Source organism: Zootoca vivipara, chromosome 2 (genome assembly GCF_963506605.1).
Source record: "Zootoca vivipara chromosome 2, rZooViv1.1, whole genome shotgun sequence".
Lineage (NCBI taxonomy): Eukaryota > Metazoa > Chordata > Lepidosauria > Squamata > Lacertidae > Zootoca > Zootoca vivipara.
The window spans coordinates 59,165,266-59,185,756 of record NC_083277.1 but is presented as its reverse complement, the minus strand read 5'-3'; the positions used below and the strand labels follow the sequence as shown (position 1 = coordinate 59,185,756).

General features: G+C 43.4%; 1 protein-coding gene across 8 annotated transcripts in view; it reads right to left on the bottom strand.

The window, feature by feature from the left end:
- The window catches only part of EBF1 (EBF transcription factor 1), a 374,130-nt gene that overhangs the window by 84,195 nt on the left and 269,444 nt on the right, over positions 1-20,491 (bottom strand). The gene's annotated exons all lie outside the window — the stretch shown is intronic.

The window sequence follows — 20,491 nt, the reverse complement described above, 5'->3', positions numbered from 1 at the left end:
CATGATATTGCACAACCAATATGGTGTCATGTATTAGTAGTCATCTGCAAAATTCACATTTGTGAAAGAATTAGATGCTTTAAAATGTTCCATTATTTTAATACCATGAAAGAAAGCAGCAGCGCTACACTTATCATAGGTTACCTATGCCTGTATTTCGCCCCATTGTTATAAAAACAGCATGCCCTGTGAGTCCATAGTTGTATGTAGTTGATCGATCTTTTAAGGGAAGTAATTCTATAGGGAGAATTTTTTTAATGGGCACAAGAGTCCATTGCAAATTCCACCTAAGTTTTCTAGCCTTAGCACAATAGACTTGCCCAATCCTTCCTCCAATGGTCAAACTGACTAGCAGGACCAGCCTCCCATGATATGTCCTCTATAATTTTTTGTACCAAGCTATGAGGTTGTGGGTGGGTCCACAGATGGAGGCGGGGAGTGGGCAACCGACCATCACTTTTGTAAAGGGCTTGCAAAAAGGCTTGAAAGAATGCATCAAAAGAGAGATGGGCCCAGAGGCTACTGACAATTTAGAGATTTTCCCTCAGTTTGGCCTTTTTAATCTTGTTCACTGACTGAGCAGATTCCATTGCTTTCCTTGAATCCCAAATTGCGGGAGATTCACAAGACTTGGTCCTTTGGTGGTGGGCTAACTCAGTGACTGCACAGTTTTGATGCTCCAAGACTCAGAAAAGATTCGTGGGTTTGATCCTTTTGAGGTGGATTTAGAACTATACAACTCCTGTGTGAAATAGCCTTTTTTTAAAAAGGATTTTGAACAATTTGTCTATTGAATTGAGTTGACAGAAGTATTTGCCGGGTTGGAAGTCCCTATTACAAAGTGAAGACTGAAGGCTGTGAAAACCTGGCACATTCCTAATTATCAAACCCTTCACCTCATGCATTAACCTCAGAATAAGAAAATAATAAGAAAATATTGGGGGTGGGTATAATTGTGTAAATTTATTTCAAGGGGACTTTGCAGACACACTTTTTTGTGTAATGCAAGCAAGAAAGGACACTTTCTATTCCCACTCACCTTTTCTGTGCATCTATGCTGTGCTTCCTCAACTTGGTACCATCTGGAAGTTTTGGACTACAACTCCAATCAGATCCAGCCAGTATGGCTGTGCTGGCTGGGGCTGATGGGATTTGTACTCCAAAGCCATCAGTTTGGCAAATATTGTTCTATGAAATTCCTGAATTTGTATGTAAAAACCTGGTGCAAAGGGAGTATTAAAACTCTCTGCCTTGCATGTAATGAATTTGTGCAAGGTCAACTAGCCAGCTTTGAATGGCAGACGGTTGAAATCGCACAAGCTAACTGTGCGTAAGATGTGATCATATTGGATCCTCCTTGGAAGCTTTCCCTGGCCATTGTAAGGCAGTAGTGGAGCTTCCCAATCCTTACACATCAGATCAGGGTGGAGAAAACCACCCTTGTTTCTGAGGCTCAGACGCTTCCCTCAGTGGTTCTTGTGCACCAACTGCCTGAACATCTCTCCAAACACCAGCCCTTTGAAGCTTTTACCTGGCACATTCTGAGCACCAGTTAGCACCAGGAGTCACACAAGAACCAGAAGAAATGCTTTTGATTTCTGACTAATTTTCCAAGCAGTTTAAAGGAAGAGTTTATCTTTTCCAATATGAAAATTTCAACAGGAATAGGAAGATTCTCAAAAATTTACCTCACCCGTAGTTTGATGTGTGCATAATTAACATGGCATGTATGAATTTTATCCAAAGAAAAATGCTCTCAAGAGAAACATGCCAGAGGGTCCTGGATTCAAATCCAGACCATCTTGGGTAGCCTTGAGCAAGTTTATCCCTTCCAGCCAAAGTCCCTTGCTAGAAAAATTGAATAATACAGATCCACTACACAGGACTGTCTAGAAGACAGATTTGACACACTTTGTAATATACATGGGGGGGGAGAGTAATAGAACTATGTGTGTGGAATCACTTTGATTTCAATTACTTGAGCACACTCAAATTTGGCTTGGATGTGTTTAACTGTGTTCACCATCTAAGCTTCTGCATTGTCCAGCAACAGAGGCAACTGGTTGAAAGTCATTTGCAGTTCTCCATCAATATTTTGGGGAGCAGCATGAAATATATTCAGAATTCGAATTTGTACAGTTTGGTAGCATGACAAGGTAGCTAAAAAGCCTGTGTTTCAAACAGTGAAAAACATTTTTTCCAATAATGCCATCTGCTAAAGCAGTGGTTCCCAACAGGTGGTCCGGGGACCCCCAGGGGTCCGCGAGCTATGCCAGAGGGGTCCGCAAGATGCTATTAGAATAAAAAATATATTAAATATATTTCGTATGATAACAGATTTTTGTTTTGGCCGCTTCCTGCATGAGCAGAGTCTAGCGCAAAACTAGAATTAGATAGAGGCAGTAGTTCTGCTGTATGCCGTTAGGTGGCGCTTTACAAACACTACTGTTTTGCAAAGAGGCAGTGCGCGCATTCTACTAACGCTCACCTCCCCAAGATGCTTTGCGCGCATCGGCTTCATTTGTGCGCTACTGCGCAGGTACCCCGTCTTCTCCATTCCCCTCCCTCCTCCCTGGCGCGCGCTGCCTCTTTGCAAAACAGTAGTGTTTGTAAACAAAGCAAGCATTTTCTTCCATGTGTTTCATGAAAAACAAATATAGGAATCGGCTCGACATGCGGTCGGATTTCAGAGTGAAAGTTTCAAGTTTGGAACCTAATATTTCAGAAATAATGGACTCAAAGGACAGATTTAACTCATCTCATTAAGAACTGAAAATTAAACCTAATTGTATACTGATGGAGTACTCTGTTGTAACTGTAAAAAAACATATAAATATAAAATATAAAAAGACTCTTAATTTGGCTCTCACTTTTTAATTTTAGGATTAGGAATTAATGGGGGTCCTTGTCACAGTAGCGGCTCGATGAGGGGTCCTTGAGAAAATTTTGTTGGGAACCCCTGTGCTAAAGTATAGGAGGACCTTAGGTGTACAGTGGTACCTCTGGTTGCGAACGGGATCCGTTCTGGAGGCCCGTTCGCAACATGAAAAGGCCGCATCCTGAAGCGCCGCGTCTGCACACACACGTGACACAATTCAGCGCTTCTGTGCATGCGCAAAGCGCGATTTAGTGCTTATGTGCATGCGCGCGTGCAGAACCCGGAAGTAACTCGTTCTGGGACTTCCGGGTTCAGTGCGTCTGTATCCTGAAAAGACATAACCCGCAGTGGACGTAACATGAGGTATGATTGTATACTGTACGAGTGCTACTGTTGTTTCTATTTACGTATTAAGATTATTGCTTTGGCTAAGATTTCATACAAGATTTTGAGGTTTCTAAAAATGTCTGCCTTGTCCCTAGTCTGCTTTCTGGGAAATCTGGTCCTATTGCCTGCTCAACAAGGGGAGTGAAGAACGGAAAGAAGCTCTTTCCATCCATTACACGGCATCAAGCTTTGCACCTCAAAAAATGAGCTAACGAAAGCAATCTTATAACACTACAGTCAAGGAATTGCTACATACACACTCAACTAACTTTGATATGTCTGTGTTGGACTTGCATTTCACTCATAAAGCCATGCATGCATTAAAAACTCCAGAAAGCTTCTCACTTGTTTTTAAAAAATAGCTCAACTCATGGTGCTGGGCTTACAGCTAATAAAAGTAGTTTAAAAATATCGTCCCACGCCCTCCAAGGAATCAAATGCTCTGATTAAATCAGAGCATGAATAAAATTAAAATTGCTTCTCAATTACATACTTCCTGATGGTACATGCACACACCCCACCACATAAGCAAACTTTAACCAACATTCTACATGTCTTGGAGGGAGGGGGGTATTTTCTAGAAATTTACAAATAATCCATAGTTCAATGAGCACAATGAAACCTGCCATTCTCTCCCTTTCTCCTTGACGAGATGATTAGCAGCAGTAGGAAAGGGGGGGGGGTGTTGACTGTTTCCTTCCTTTTTAACAAAAGGGAAGGCATGGATGTAAAAATAAGGTCAACAGGTTCCAGGGTTTAAACTGGAAGTTTCAAGATTTTAGTCTCTTCTCACATCTGCAGGAGAAATGAAATCTCAGGATGAGATCTGGCTTAACCTCCATTGCATGTCCATTAGTCTCCATCCCAGGCACAGCCAGGCCTTCTCCTGACCCACAAGTGCCATCATCACCCCCCTTTTATTAGCCCTCATTAAACCCATTACTAAAGCACCAATTCAGCACTTTCAACTAGGGTTGCCAGACTCAATAGAGGACAGGACTTCTGTGCCTTTAATTGCCCTGCTCTCTTTTGAGTCTGGAAACCTTAAAGAGAAACCAGCAGACCCTTTGTTTAATTTCCAAGCAAAGGGTCTGCTGTTTTCTCTTTAAGGTTTCCAGACTCAAAAGAGAGCAGGCCAATTAAAGGCACAGAAGTCCTGTCCTCTATTGAGTCTGGCAACCCTACTTTCAACTTCTTGTCCCTGGAGGAATAAAACCTTCCAGTTGCCTCCATCTTTTTGTTGACAGTGAAGAACTCCAACTGCTATCATGGCAGGCTGCATTATCAACAAGATAATCTATCCATTCACTCTTCAGTCCATGGTGTGCTAGTATCTTCTGGGATAGTTTTCAATTTTAAGTATCACCCTGAAATTTTATTCCCCATATCCAAAACAAAACGGTGTCCTTCCATCTTCAATGCAAGCAGGCAACTGATGGCGGGGGGGGGGGAGGAGATTCAGCATGAAAATAGAGAAGCCTCCTTCCCACCCTCTCTCAGCGCCACTTATTAACAAGGTTGCTGCTGACCAATAAGACAATGCAATAGATAAACCGAGGCGGGAAGAAGCTAGAAATCAATGAAATCAAAATGTGATACAAAAGACATGGTTTTTAACAATGGGTATGAAAATTATATATTTGGTATTGAACTGGGAAAACAGTCAGCAAATTCCGTAGTAAAATAGTAGAATAGGGAGCCCAGATGTCTCAAACTGGAAGAAGCTGCAGGGTTTCTTGGAAACCAGGATGACGACAGGCAAACTCTCCTCTTTTGCATCCCAACTATGAGCCAATTCACATGGCCATTTAGGGCAAAACTAGACATGCAGCTATACTTTGTAATAAAATAAAATCTAATCTGCATCTCAGTGAAGTTGGATAATATGTGATGTAATAACATAAAGCTGTGTTTGTAGAGGACAGCCTTCCAACAAGAGGAAAAATGCTTAGCGAAAATACTTCTTATCAGCCACTGTTGCAAAAGAGAAATTGTTTCGACACATTGTCCACAGAAGATTATTTAGGAAACATTTCCCAAGGGCTTGGTGTTAACTGGGACATCTTTGAAAAAGACTTGATGGTCAAAATGGATCTATAACCAGTTGTTTGGTAGTTTTATGATTCACATAGCTGCCAAGTTTTCCCTTTTCTCGTGAGGAAGCCTATTCAGCATAAGGGAAAATCCCTTAAAAAAAGGGATAACTTGGCAGCTATGATGATTCATTGTCCTGTTTTTGTTCTTTGAAGGACTCTTTGAAGCATTTGTGGGTCTTACTCTTGACTCTGTCTAAGGGAGACTTTAAGCTTTTTCTCTTCACCTTTGCAGTGGCCCCAACAAAAATGACCTCCCAGCTGCTACTCACATAACCAATGAAGGCTTTCCTTCTTTTGCATATTGCAACTTCAGAGAGGACAGGCCAGGGTGGAGGGCACAGCAAGAGGGAAACCTACAATCCCACTGAGGGCCCTCTTGCAGTTGCTATTCAATGTGCAAATTGACTGCATTCAGATACTGTAATTAACACCATGTCTAATTTTACCCTAGTAGCAGTTCGAAAGCACGTCAAAGTGCAAGTAGATAAATAGGTACCGCCACAGCGGGAAGGTAAACGGCATTTCCATGCGTTGCTCTGGTTCACCAGAAGTGGCTTTGTCATGCTGGTCACATGACCTGGAAGCTGTACGCCGGCTCCCTCGGCCAATAACGCGAGATGAGCGCCGGAACCTCAGAGTTGGTCATGACTAGACCTAATGGTCAGGGGTCCCTTTACCTTACCATTTTTGACATGGTTATTGGTCTTGGGATAGCAGCTCAAAGCATCCTGATTCTACACACCATCTAGAGCAGTGGTTCATAACCCCTTCCGTATGCAACCTATGGGTCCACATTTACTTGGTATGATGACTTACCAGTTTATTTGCACATTTTTTTGGCCCTTAGGTCCTTGGTGGCCATTGGTTTTGTGCATTTTAGCTGCATGTTTGTCTATTTTATAACTGATACTTGATAAATCCAAGCAAAAATGAAGAAGCTTTTGATACCCACCCCACTTGTGGGCCATGAACCACAAGTTGGGGAAATGCTGATCTAGAGGAGACCCTAGAGGACTCTCTCTTCTCAGAAGCATGTCCACATCACATCAAAATTTATTTATTCATTTTATTTATCGGCAGCTCTGCGACACAATGTTCTTTGAGCAGTGAACAAATAAGGCAACAGCTTAACAAGATCATAGGAGCCAATCAAATAGCCAATAACCTAGACAGTGCAGAGCAACTCAAAACTTTCACACTGACAGAAAAATGCAATAGCAATCTCTTAAGCAGAGCTGGTTCTACCGTTTGGCAGAATGAGGCAGGCGGCTCAGTCAGTAGGTGCTGGGGGCAGCCAAGGCAGCCCCTGCACCCAGCTGCTCTGGAAATCAGAGCTGTGTGCCACAAGGCCTATTATACAACTCCTATACAGTCCAAAGTTACCAGTGGCGGAATCTCCATTGGTGGTAGCCAGCAAAAACTCTTAAAGCAGGGTATTTGGGGAGGGGGTAAGATAGGGACAAAACTGAACTATCCAAGGATCCACTGGGTTTGTTTGTTTGTTTGTTTGTTTGTTATTGCTGCTGCTGCTACCATTAATTTATTATTGACCTTCTAAACCATGGGTAGGCAAACTAATGCCCGGGGGCCGGATCCGGCTCAATCGCCTTCTAAATCTGGCCCACAGACGGTCCAGGAATCAGCGTGTTTTTACATGAGTTGAATGTGTCCTTTTATTTAAAATGTATCTCTGGGTTATTTGTGGGGCATAGGAATTCGTTCCTTTTTATTTTATTTTTCAAAATATAGTCCAGCCCCCCACAAGGTCTGAGGAACAATGGACCGGCCCCCTGCTGAAAAAGTTTGCTGACCCCTGTTCTAAACACCCATCTCAAGGCAATCTACACATAAAATAATTAAAAAACACAAAAACAACTAACACGTTGAAAACAAGATTTAAACCCTAGCAAGTGAGCATTTGGAATCAAAACCCATTTATCCACCTGGGAAAGCCTGTTGGAACAAAAATGCCTTCAACCTGTCATATCTCAACAGGAATGATACTCCACTGATGTGGAAGGGTGTGTGTGTGTGTGTGTGTGTGTGTGTGTGTGTGTGTGTGTGTGTGCAGGGGTTGGGTAGGGCTGATCCATTCTGTTTGCTGCACCAGCCTGGAATTGGCAGACTTTTAACACCCCCCTCTCTCACTGGCAACAGTGTTGGGGCTCCAGATGCAGCAGTTTTGCAACAGCTGTTCTAAACCTTGTTGCTGCCTGCCTGGAATTAGGACTGCACCGTTACTCACAGTTCACAAATCAACCAAGTAAAAGTAGAAGTAAAATAGCATCTGTAAGAGTGGAACTATTTGTCACACACAAAGATCAACAGAAGCAAAAGCAAATAACATGATCTTTTTCCTATAGAACGCCGACTAGGTTTCCCCTATGCTTCTGAATACAGAGCATTCCATACCATATAATGTGAAGAGACAAAAAAGTTGTTGTTGTTGTTGTTGATGTTGTTGTTGTTACTACAGTGTTGTGTTTGTGGTTTGGTTTTCTCTCATTTCTCCAGCCACTAAAGGTAGAGGGGAATTTCCTCCCTTCAAATGGTGACAATAAAATGATTACCCGGGCCTCAGTTTAGCATAATGGTTCAGAAATGCTCATAGCATATTGCAGACTTAAAGTGGAAATTATTAGGTAGCTGTTCTTTGTTATAATAATGATCACTCCACAAATAAAAGCTCTTCTCCCAAAGGTACTGCAAGGCACAAAATGCTAATTCTGAAGATTATGTGCTCGCTTTTATTAAATATTACTATGCCCTGTTCTGTTTGAGGGCTTCACTGCTCTGATTGTTTTATGAGTGCCATGTTAATGTCATCCCCATCTCGCTAGCAGCAGGCACACATTTTAGCTTTTGCAGGAGAATTGATCAAAGGCCACGTGCTGTGGGAATTGCTGAGAAAACACGGACAAGCGGTAAAAATCTAACTGATTAATTGGTTTAAATTTCATTTCAGGGTGTTGAACTTTGGCTTGGGACTCTAATACTACACTAAGAGTCAGGGCCTAATTACCAGATTTCCAATTTGCCTCAGCACAATGGTACAGACAGAGGAAAATGAATACTAAAAATAATTATAATGGGGAGGGGGGAACCTTTTCTGCTCTGTACTTATTTAACCGCTAATGCTCTGTGTGGGCAAACAGTTTTACTGGGGAAGCCTCCAGCAGCGCCTGCTAGGCCACCAGGGTATCTAATGACACAAATAAATTGAGAAGCTAGTGGCAGAGTCAAAGATTCTGATTTGCCAGATTGAAGGGACAATGATGCAGATGCCCACCAACATGCAGTTGTCCCATCACCCCCATTCATTAGTAGCCATAATTCATATAAGCAATGTGCCTGGCTTCCACTCTCAAAGAGAAACAATCCATTACATTGATAAAACACACATACACACAGGGAGCGGGAAACTGTGCTTACTTTGGAGTTTATGGGTGGGCCTTGAGAATAAGGGTTAATTGAACTCAGAAGTTCAGGCTTACTGAGGCGAATTAGTGCCATGTACAGCTATCAGCAAGGTCCTGCCGTTGGTCTTGTAATCTATTTGTGCTGTGATTAACACACAGTCTGTGCTGGTCTCAGGAAGAAAGACCCAACCTCTAGCCGTCTTCTCTAATATTCATCATGAAACACTGGCTAAGCTTCCATATTCCATAAGAGGAGGCTCCAGCAACGATGGACGTCGTCAAAATTGAGCTATGGGCATATATGCATTTGATAACGTCTGAAAAGGGCAAATGCAATCAAACTGCACAGAATCAGTTCAACGAACGAAAGCAAGACGTCGCCAAGAAGCAACATCTTTAAAATGTAAAGCAACAATTATGGGAGAGACAAACAATTCTGATTAAATAAATTTGGACTGGATTTAGAATGGTCCTAGGGGAAAATAATTGTCCAAAGATCTGCAAGCAAACCAATTAACAGACTACATCAAACAGTCCTTAGAGCAACGGAAATGGAAATTCACTATCAGGTAAGCTCTCTGCTGGGCTTCGGGGCTTAACACAGCCTATAGTCAATATAGCATTGAGTCTACAGTGATTATCCTTGAGAAGGGTGGCTAGATGCTATGGCAGTAGAGCCAAGGGCTCACTCACACAGTTTTGAAGATCAAGTTGTGCAATTTGGCATATGTGGCTAACAACATTGCATAGGAATTGTGCTGTCATGTTCCCAGAGACATAAGAAACACTATCTCTTGTTGCCTACAAGAGATCGTTGCCCATCCATTCCTACTGCGCTCACAGAATCTCTTCAAAATAAAGTTCATGCAATTAGGTTCCTGTCCACTGTGCAAGAACAACAGCTCACATCCCACAGGAACAAAAAGACTGCATATTCCAGTAATGCTAAATAAGCATGAGGGTTGCACTTTCAGCAAAACACTAAACACTTTGAGAGGTCAAAACAAATACATAAAACAAAGCTGCTTTAAATCAAATCAAGTCATTGGTCCATCAAGATTAATACTACAGTGATACCTCAGTTTACGAATTTAATCCATTCCAGAAGTCCGTTCTTAAACTGAAACCGTTCTTAAACTGAGGCACGCTTTGCCTAATGAGGTCTCCCACCGCCAGTGCCCTTCCACTGTTCAGCTTCCATAAAGTTCTCAAACCGGGACGCTACTTCTGGTTTTGTGGAGTTTGTAAACCAAATCATTCATAAACAGTACTGTTCTTAAACCGAGGTACCACTGTATATGTCCTAACTGTCTGCAACTTTCTAGGACTCCTGGTATTGCCTAGTTGTAGCCCTGGGATTCTTCCTCTAAATATCCCACAATGTGTAACTCTCCTTGAAAATAATTGTGATTTATATATACATCATTATGATTAGAGGAGAAATTTGATTTAAATCAAATTTAATTTAAATCAAATTTAAATTTGAGTCTATCACATTCCAAAACAATATGTGAATCAAAACAAAGTTATCCTTTTAAATTCATACTTATCTAATTTAGCAATGTAGTTCTCCAACAAAACAATGTTTACAAAAATCCATATATTAGGGCAAATCACTTGCAAAAGTGTGTACATTAGTCAAAATGGCATATAAAAATGTGTTTATTGGGAGAAATTTGTACTAAAATGCTGGTGGATTTCTGGGGGGGGGGGAGAAAAAGAAATCAATCATTAATCGCTGCAAAATGTGGAGAATGGAAATTAAGATTGGAAAAATAAAAACGGAGGGAACTGAAGTTGCCAGTTCTTTTCAACTCTCATAATAGCAATAATAGTGGGGTGTTTCCCCCAGGTGGTCCACTGAGGTCACCTTTAGCTTCATTTTCTAGTTGCCACTGCAGTCATTGCTTATATCAGCGTTTCTCAACCACTGTTCCGCGGCACACTACTGTGCCGCGAGACGGTGGCTGCTGTGCCGCAACGTGAGGCAACGAGAAGGGCGATTTGCGGCCGCCAATAGGCAGCGCTGACTCGCCGGAAAGGAAGCCGGCCGGGTCAGTCTGGAGGGCACGAGGGCGCGAAGGGTGTTCCTCCGTCATCTCCTCGCGCTCGCTCCCTGAGCGAGGCAGCGCTTCATGGCCGAGGTCGCATCCTCGCGCTCTCCCCGCACGCTCAATGGAGAAGGCAGCGGCGCAGGGCGGCGGGGACTCTGGAGCAGCAGCAGCCCCGTCCAGCGGCGGCAGTAACAGCAGCAGCCGCAGCAGCAGCCGCCCCACCGTGGCGGGCTCCTCGCCGTCCTCCTCCGCCAGCCGGGGAGGGCTCTCGGGCCACCAAGGAGCAGCGGCGGCGGCGGCTACACCAGCAGGGAGGCGGCGGTGGCGGCAGCAGCAGCAGCCACAGCTCAGCCGCGGCCAGCCCAGGAGGGAGCAGGGGGCTGGCGGCAGGCAGGACGACGGAGGCGGTGCTCGAGGGCTCTCTCAGCAAGTACACCAACCTCATCCTCCCTATTCCTCAGTCCCCCACCCATTCCCAACCCCCAGGATTTGCCCCGTCTTTTAATGGTGGTGTGTCGCGTGATTTTTTTGACGGAACAAGTGTGCCGTGGCCCAAAAAAGGTTGAGAAACACTGGCTTATATTATATTCATTTGAAAACCCACTCCTAATGAATCAAGTAAGTAGAATGCTGCTTAGATGTGAAATATGACATTTTAGAGAAACGTCCCTCAAAGCGGTAACTCCCCCCCCCCCTAAATAGTGTGGAAATAAATTATATGGCTTTACTGTAGAATTTTATTTGTCCATTTATGACCGTCAATTTAACTGCCAAGTAATATTTTTTTTAAGTTCTGTATTTGTAAACAGCACGAGGGGTGAAACTGTTTTGTGTCATCCCCTAGTTAAGTGCTTAAATAAATACTTATTGATTTTGTTTTCGTCTTCAGCCAGTCACTATGCCTAGAAGAAACAAGGGCAGAGATTTCGTTACACTGCTTTTGCTTGACACTTACTGAGGCACAGAGTATCATTTGCTGTATTTTGAAGAGGGTATGCTATGTGCAGATACCATGGGAGCCTAAAATGGTAACAATGTAGGACTGGCTGTTGATTGATGCTGGAGACCATGTGTCCTTGCAGACAAACAGTGGTGTGCTGCTGCCCTTATGTCCTGCAAGAGATGGTGCACTAGATGGGCCTGATCCAGCAGGAATTTTCTTATGTTCAGGTGGTGAACTTCCAACTGGCTGGCTGGGAGTTTGGCTGGCTGCTTGCTTTCACTTAGTCTAGCAAAGGACGCTTCAATAATTCTGAAACATTTTTGGGGGTGGGGAAAGAAGAGACAGCAAGCTCAAATTCATTTCACCCTGAAGTCACAGATTGTGGAAGAGCTTGAGTTCAGCTCTCCTCTTAATCCAGTTCCATCACAAATCATCCTTTTGTGGCAAACAGGGATGGGAATCTGGTATTCTTATTCTTGCTGAGCTACAGTTCCCCTCCTGGTGGACACAGAAGTCCACCTATATCTGGAGGGCCACAAGCTTTCTATCTCTGCCTTAAAGGAATGTGAAGAGGGGACTGGCTTCAGAGGAGGCACATCCTTGAAGCACAATTCTTTAATTTCCCTCGTTTTGAGGGTTCCAAAATGGAATTCTTTCCTATCACCCACACAGCTAAAAGTTGGTTACATATATACTCCAAGGAACCCCAATTATTAGACTTCTGAAAATGGGAAAGTTGTCTACTTCTCCCTCTTAAAAAGAAAAAGCAAACACAAAGGGTTGCATTCAACACATCAGTGCAGAGTTCCATTTCTTCTCCTCCACCCACCCACAAAAAAGTCTGCTCTAGAAGACTCCCCCCCCAACCTTCTGGGGCAGATTTTGAGGGGTCAGGGGAGGGAGATCTGTTGTGCACACAGAAATCTCTTACATGAGCAGAGCCACAGTTCAATGAGTAATGGTAAAGGGACCCCTGACCATTAGGTCCAGTCATGACCGACTCTGGGGTTATTGGCCAAGGGAGCCGGTGTACAGCTTCCAGGTCATGTGGCCAGCATGACTAAGCCACTTCTGGCAAACCAGAGCAGCACACGGAAACGCCGTTTACCTTCCCGCTTGGAGCGTTACCTATTTATCTACTTGCACTTTGACGTGCTTTCGAACTGCTAGGTTGGCAGGAGATGGGACCAAGCAACAGTAGCTCACCCCGTTGATGAGTAGCCTCAAATAATTGAGGTCTTTCTGCATTTTCCACAAAGTTGACAGTTGGTATACATGTAGTATGGGACACCCCTATTTCTACAGGAATGTGGAAACATGTTTTTACTAGAGGTGTGCCAAAATGGGATTTTAAACTACTTCTTTTTTTTTTACTTTCATATGTGGTTGAAAAGCACCTCCATTTTTCAGCATGCCTTCATGTGCCTCTTCAACAGTTTGTCCTTTCCACTCCACCCCACACAGCCAGAGCATTAAAAGGAACTGTGAAAAGGCCCTCACTGAGTTGAAGACCCCCAGGAGCCTGTCCCTGAGGCACATATCAGGAAAACTCATTACACTGGAAAGCAAAACAGCTTGTGTAATGCAGGAGCTTCTGAAGTTCCCCAACCTGCCTGAACTAAAATGTAAGCAGAGACCTTTGCATACTCTCTGTAAGCTTAGAGAAGCCCAGGGAGCATATAAAGATTGAATGCCCAAACCTTTGTTTGGTTTGATTGCAGAATACACTCACTTCACACACATACACCTAAATGCACACATGTCTCTTAGCATTTCTCCATTGGGTTAGCCTCTTAATATACAATACAGTCCTGTGCAAGTGCTTTTCTTCTAAGGAAAAATGGTGCCAGTACTCACCATGAAGATGGTACAGTAAGTGCCACACTTTTAACTAGTACTTTTCTTCTAGTACTCGGTGCTGTGTACTCGAGTACCCGCAGAAAAACAACAACACTGGTTCTATGCATGTATTTAGAAGTACCACTGAAATTGGTTATATTTACCAATAAATATATTGGTTATATTTACTCTCAGGACCCAGGTGGCGCTGTGGTTAAACCACTGAGCCTAGGGCTTGCTGATCAGAAGGTCGGCGGTTCGAATCCCTGTGACAGGGTGAGCTCCCGTTGCTTGGTCCCAGCTCCTGCCAACCTAGCAGTTCGAAAGCATGTCAAAATGCAAGTAGATAAATAGGAACCGCTATAGCGGGAAGGTAAATGGCGTTTCTGTGTGCTGCTCTGGTTCGCCAGAAGCGGCTTTGTCATGCTGGCCACATGACCTGGAAGCTATACGCCATCTCCCTCGGCCAATAATGCGAGATGAGCGCGCAACCCCAGAGTCGGTCACGACTGGACCTAATGGTCAGGGGTCCCTTTACCTTTATTACAGCCTAACTGATCTAAATACTAATGTGGCATTAATATATACTCCACTTCTCTTCTTGAGAAACCATATCTTCTTCAGAAATACTGCTGTTTGATGCATTTCCCCTCAAACCAGCTTCCATCTGATTTGAAAATGCAAGCCACATTCACTTGAGGTGTGTCCATTTGAGACAGCTGTTGTGCCCATACAGATGGCAGCTTCCAGGAATAGGGGAGGAGGGCGAGTTGCAGCCATGGGGAATCCAAATAGGTAATGTGCATTGGACAAAGACATTCCCACCCCCACTCCCTCTGGTGTGCACAGCCACATGCAGATGAGACTGGAAACGCAGTAGGGAAAAACGAACTCACTGCGCTTTCAGCTGCTAATGTGTACATAGCCCAATATGGACTATAATTCTGCAGAGCAATTAAAAGGCGAACTCTGCGCTACTTGTTCCCTACCAGTTCTACTAGAGTCAATGGAACCACTGCAGAAGAGGAAAACTTTTAATGGATTTCCTATTATTATGCTAGTAATTATGCTTAAATTACTGTTTTAAATTATGACCATTAGTTATAAAGACAAGACCTAGGGAGAAAACCTCACAGGGGGTCTAGGTTATGAGAGGGGGACTGTGAACTGTTGGTGAAAAGGAGGAAGAAAAGCAAGAGAAGGCAAGAGAGGCAAGGAAGCAAAAGGAAATACAGCTTAAATACCCAATAAAGCATTTTGCTGCAAGTCTGTAATTTAATTGTTTAATTGTTTACTGAGCTGGGACAAAGACAGCGAGTGCTTAAGCACTATGGGGGATCCAAAGCCTTTGTCTGTAGACAGATGATTACTGGGATCAGAGATGTAGAGACCACTTGGTTTCACTGTAGAAAAGCCTCAGTGGAATCTGCCAGAATGTCTGGACAGGACCCAGAATGCAGGAGGTCTTTCCTGGACCATGAAACAGAGGCTGCAGCAGCTATTTGCCCCCATCGTCAGAGGCAGAAATGCTTCTGAATACCAGGTGCTAGAAACCACCAGAGGAAAGTGCTCTGGTGCCCAGATCCTCCTTGTGGGTTTACCAGAGTGATCTGGTTGGCCACTGTTAGTCCAACAGGATGCTGGACTAGATGGGTTATTGGCAAGACCCATCAGGCTCTCCTTATGGACATCAGGATGGGATTTATTGACCTGCACAATGTGCACAAATTCTTTGAGCATGTGTAGTCTTAGTGATGGAAACATGCACTTGGTCACATTACTTCAGTGGTCAAAGTGGGATGCTTTAATAAAATCTATTTGGGGGGGGGGGGGGATGCCATACCACTATTTTTGAAAACGACTTAAAACCAGTCTACTTATTTTAAATCAGGAATAAGGAAACCTGTTCGTTCAGATGTTGTTGGACTAAAGCTCTGACCAGGCCCGGCTCTAGGGGTAGTCTCGGTAGCACGGGGCGGCAGGGCGCTGGGCTGGCAGTAGGGCTCTGCACGGCAAAGCCGCGCTGCGCCCACCCACCAGGGCGGGGGCACCGGAGCAATCTCCGCGCCACGGCACCCGGCCGGCTTGAGACGGCGCTGGCTCTGACCATCTGTGACTGATTTGATTTTGAATTCAACAGCATCTGGATGGCCAAATGTACCCCGTTTCCCTATATTAAATGGATTTAAAACTCTTCTGGGATGCTACATAGATGAAAAGTCACTTGACCCAAGCCAGAACCCTTTGTGGAACTGAGGCAGGCAGGCAGCTGCCACAACAGCTTCCTACAACAACTGAAAATCCAAACCCGGGAGAAGCCCTGGAAGAAGAGAAAACCCTAAGCACAGGGAAAGCCATGGGGATATAGAAAATTGTCTATCCAGATGCCTGACTGCTTCTGCCATACCTGCTTGTTGCCTCTCCTAGCTTCACAAACACGTCTGGCCGGGTCAAGTCTGGAAGATGGAAATGGGGCCTTATTCCATTGAAAAGAAATTGCAGTCCCACCCTACCCTACCCTGAGAACCTCAGGTTTTGACCTCATTTACAGTAACTCTATTCATTTCATGGTAATGATTGATAACAGATTGTAATTATTTAAAGTATGAATGTACTAATTCAAGCTTGTTAGTAAATTGTTTACGCAGTTATAAATATGGTGAATAGACCGCAGGCTAAATTGAATGTGGCCTAATTTTAAATGAAACTATCCCACTTCCTCCCTCGCCCCACACTGCGTGTTGTGTTAGGCATATTTTCAAAATCATGCTAATGAAATTACATCAGCTGCACAGAGGTTTTGCATCAGCACTGCAGGTAGAACTGAAATGGAAGTCTATACGCTAGAACTCCCAATGTTAGACAAGTGTAAAATGGCCAATAAATAAAATGGTATAAATAAGGAATCATTAATTAATTATTAATTCAGTTTACTGCCACGCTTGTTGTAATCAAGAAATCTACTTGCTCTCATACCGTGACAACATTTATCAATTCTCCTACTGAAATCACTGAAAAGCAGATAATTTCTGCTTTTTTGGACACCACAGGAAGACAGTAGTCAAATTAAAGGAACCCTTAAAAATATATAAGGGAATTGTTGGGGATCAACAGACTGTAATTTGGTTTCTACAAATAAAAATTCACGACATCCTTGTGCTCTTATTCTTGTTTTGATTTCTTTTCTAAAAAAAGAGGATATCATTTAATGCAATTTTCCAGAGCCTGGGAATCATAAAGTCAAACATGAACAAGTCTACTGGAAAATCTGTGACGTTAATCTTGGCCTACGTTGTATTTTTAACAGGCACTGAATTTGTGTGTTGGATAATCCAGATGGCCATAGAGGAATCATCTTGATAGGATTAAACCTTTATGGTGAACTCTGCTCCATCTGTTCTCAGAGGTTTGCCTCTGCCTGTCGGAATATAAATTTGCAGCCTGTGTGTGTCTTGCAGCATAAGTAACAGTGGCACTTTGCAAATACAAACACACATGAATGCGCGTGCACACACACACACAAACCCTTGAGCACTTATTAGTAATGTGCAATAAAGGTAGCTTGGAGTTTACTGCCAAAGAAACATATTGGATTTATTATTCATCTGAAGAACAAAGTGTGCAGTACCTAAATTTGAACAAAAAAGGATGTTTGTTGTTGTTCAGGGACTTGTTCAATTCATTAAACCATAATACTACCATAAATTCACAGATGAAGGTATGACTGCACATGAAGCAGGGAGACGCTTAATCTTTGAAAACTATTATACGTTGCTAGAATGCAGGATACAGTTTTGCTTTGACATGCTGACTGTTAAATATTCCAAATCTGCAAAACCCAAAGAGCAATGGTTGCAGTTATTTCTGGCTCAACCCAGCCACAGATCGGGGTGGGGAAAGATGATTGGAATAACACAGAAAAGGAACCTGGGTCTGTACTTTCTGGTTCTGCCGTGAGCTTTCTATTGACACCACTGGCTTCTTGCACTGATGGCTGCTGCCTTAAATATGCAGCAAGGATAGATGTTCTAGTGCTATGCCAAAATTTGTCCTCCAATGCAAAACAAAGCTTCCATTTCTCCTGCCTCTTCCACAGGGCACTCTGGAGTTTCTTAAGAATTCTGGTGTGATTTCCAGCGAAGTCATCCTGTTAGCAAAAGGGCTTCCGCCTGTGCTGTGTGACTTTGTCTTTGCTCCCACACCCCCAAATCTGTTTTTGATGTTGGATCAGACTCAGGGCGGGGGCACAGGAAGAGGAGAGGGAGAGGAAGTCCCATTGCACAGGCAGAGGTCCCTGCGCTAATGGGATGACTCCATTGGACTACAACCCTGGGCATAGAGAAAGTTGAGCTTTCTGTATTGCTTTTATGGTTGTGGGTGGCTAGGTAAAGGTAAAGGTAAAGGGACCCCTGACCATTAGGTCCAGTTGTGACCGACTCTGGGGTTGCGCGCTCATCTCGCATTATTGGCCGAGGGAGCCGGCGTACAGCTTCCAGGTCATGTGGCCAGCATGACAAAGCCACTTCTGGCAAACCAGAGCAGCACATGGAAACGCCGTTTACCTTCCCGCTGTAGCGGTTCCTATTTATCTACTTGCATTTTGATGTGCTTTTGAACTGCTAGGTTGGCAGGAGCTGAGACCGAGCAACGGGAGCCCACCCCGCCACAGGTATTCGAACCGCTGACCTTCTGATCAGCAAGCCCTAGGCTCAGTGGTTTAACCCACAGAGCCACCTGGGTCCGTTGTGGGTGGCTATTCTTCCCATTAAACATTTTTCCATCACTCGGCAGCCCCCCCCCCGTTGCTTGCACTTCCTAATTTAGAAAAAATGAGGTAAGAGTTACCCCATGATGTCTTGCCCTGAGCTATGTGAAGCAAAGGAAGAGAGAGAGGCTGCCTACCTAACAACAGAGATCTGGGCACTCACTTATTTTGGTTTTAAAGGAAGCATTCTCTGCTTTTCAAACTCTTCACTTTGAAAAAAAGCAAAAGAAAAAAAAAAGCTGCGAGGTCCACAGCAAGACCCCTTCTCATGCTTACAGAAAAGCCCAGCTGATGACATCAGGATGTGGGCACTGAGAAAGTCTGCAGAATTACTGGAATTATAAAATGAAAGAAAAGGCAACCCCAAACAAAGCTTGACCACCCTGAAAGTAAGGCAGCTGCAACAAAAACCATGTACCTTACCTATGGGAATTTTAATACACAAACACAAAACTTTCCTTTGATAATTTTCAAATAAAATGTATTTTCCAAGTAACTGATGGTTAATAGTGTGCAGGAGGAAATGTGGGGGGAAATTTCATCACAGTAGTAATAATATATTCAATTCAACATCCACAATGATTTAAACAAACCCTTGAAAGGCTTTGAGCCAATGCAGAGACATACTATGGTGGAATGTCACATAATTCCAGAATCTGTTCCCAAAGACATATGTAGGAGATCTGACTATTCTTTAAAATAATAGTCCTGGTTTGCAATTTCGGTGCAGCTTTGATATTATAGGTCATATTTATGAAAGTTTATACAGTAGAGTCGTAACTTACGCACGTTGAACTTGCGCACATTCAGCTTTATGCGCTGGGCTGCTTTAAAAAAAAATATTAATGGGTGGAATGCGGAAGGGGGGGGCTTTGGCAATCCCACCTGCCATTGCAACTGACTTTGGCTTTATGTACTATCCCTGGAACATCACCCCCACCTAAACTGCAGGTCTGGTGTAAAAGGTTTAAGGCAAATGAATCATTATTTCATAGCCTGTTGTAATACTGTACTTAGTATCTATTTCAAAGTCTATTCCAGAACTTAGTGAATACAGGAAATGTTAATGCACAAGTCCAAAGAGAGGAAAACTTTTGCTGCTGGTGGTAATCCTCCCCTGCCTCCTAGCCATAGCATTCGTTCATTAAAAAATGGTGTATTGGAACCCGCGTGGTATAGCAGATAGAGTGCTGGACAAAGACCTGGGAGACCAGTGTTCAAATCTCCACTCAGTCATGAAGCGCACTTGGTAACCTTGGGCCAGCTGCTCACGCTCAGCCGCACAAACCTCACAGGGTCGTTGTGAATAAAATGGGGGAAAGAGGATCTATGTATGCTACCCTGAGCTCGCTGGAGGAAAGGTGGGATATAAATGTAATAAACAAACAAATATTGTAAATAAGTTCTGTGTGAAACTTAACTAATAAAATAAATATATATGGCTTCAATGCATCATATGACTGAACCAAATACTCAACGGTCAGATGTATCCTTGATCCTATTTTGGTCAGACCCTGGGAATTACATGGGAACATAGGAACATGCCTTATCAGACCATAGGTTCATCTACTTGAAAGCAGTACTTTCTACACTGAGTGGCAGCAGATCTCCAGGGTTTCAGAAAGAGATCTCTCCAAGCCCTACTGGGAAAGAGATTGAACCTGGAACCTTCTGCATGCAAATCAGATGCTCTGTCACTGAGCTAGAGGAGAACAGGAAAAAAGGTTCAAAACTTGCAGTATTTAAAATGGACCAATAGACTGGCCCGGGGCGGATGTACTATGAAACTAATGAAGCTTAAGATTCAGGGCCCCTAATCCTAGAGAGGCTCCAGAAGTGACTTTAGTCCACATTTTTAATTTTTGGGGGTCTATTAGACCCAATTTGAGTCACACGAATTGAAAACTATAAGGCACAGGAAATTTTTATTCACACCAGCGACTTTGACATATGAGATAATCCAGTACAGCAATCAAATCTGAGGTGTAATTTTTTTAAAAATTGTGGTGATCTGTCGTGGAACAATCCCATTGAAGAAGATAACAGACCTCATTACTGGTTGCAAAGGGGTAATTATTACCATTACCGGTATTATTTATTGAATTTATTA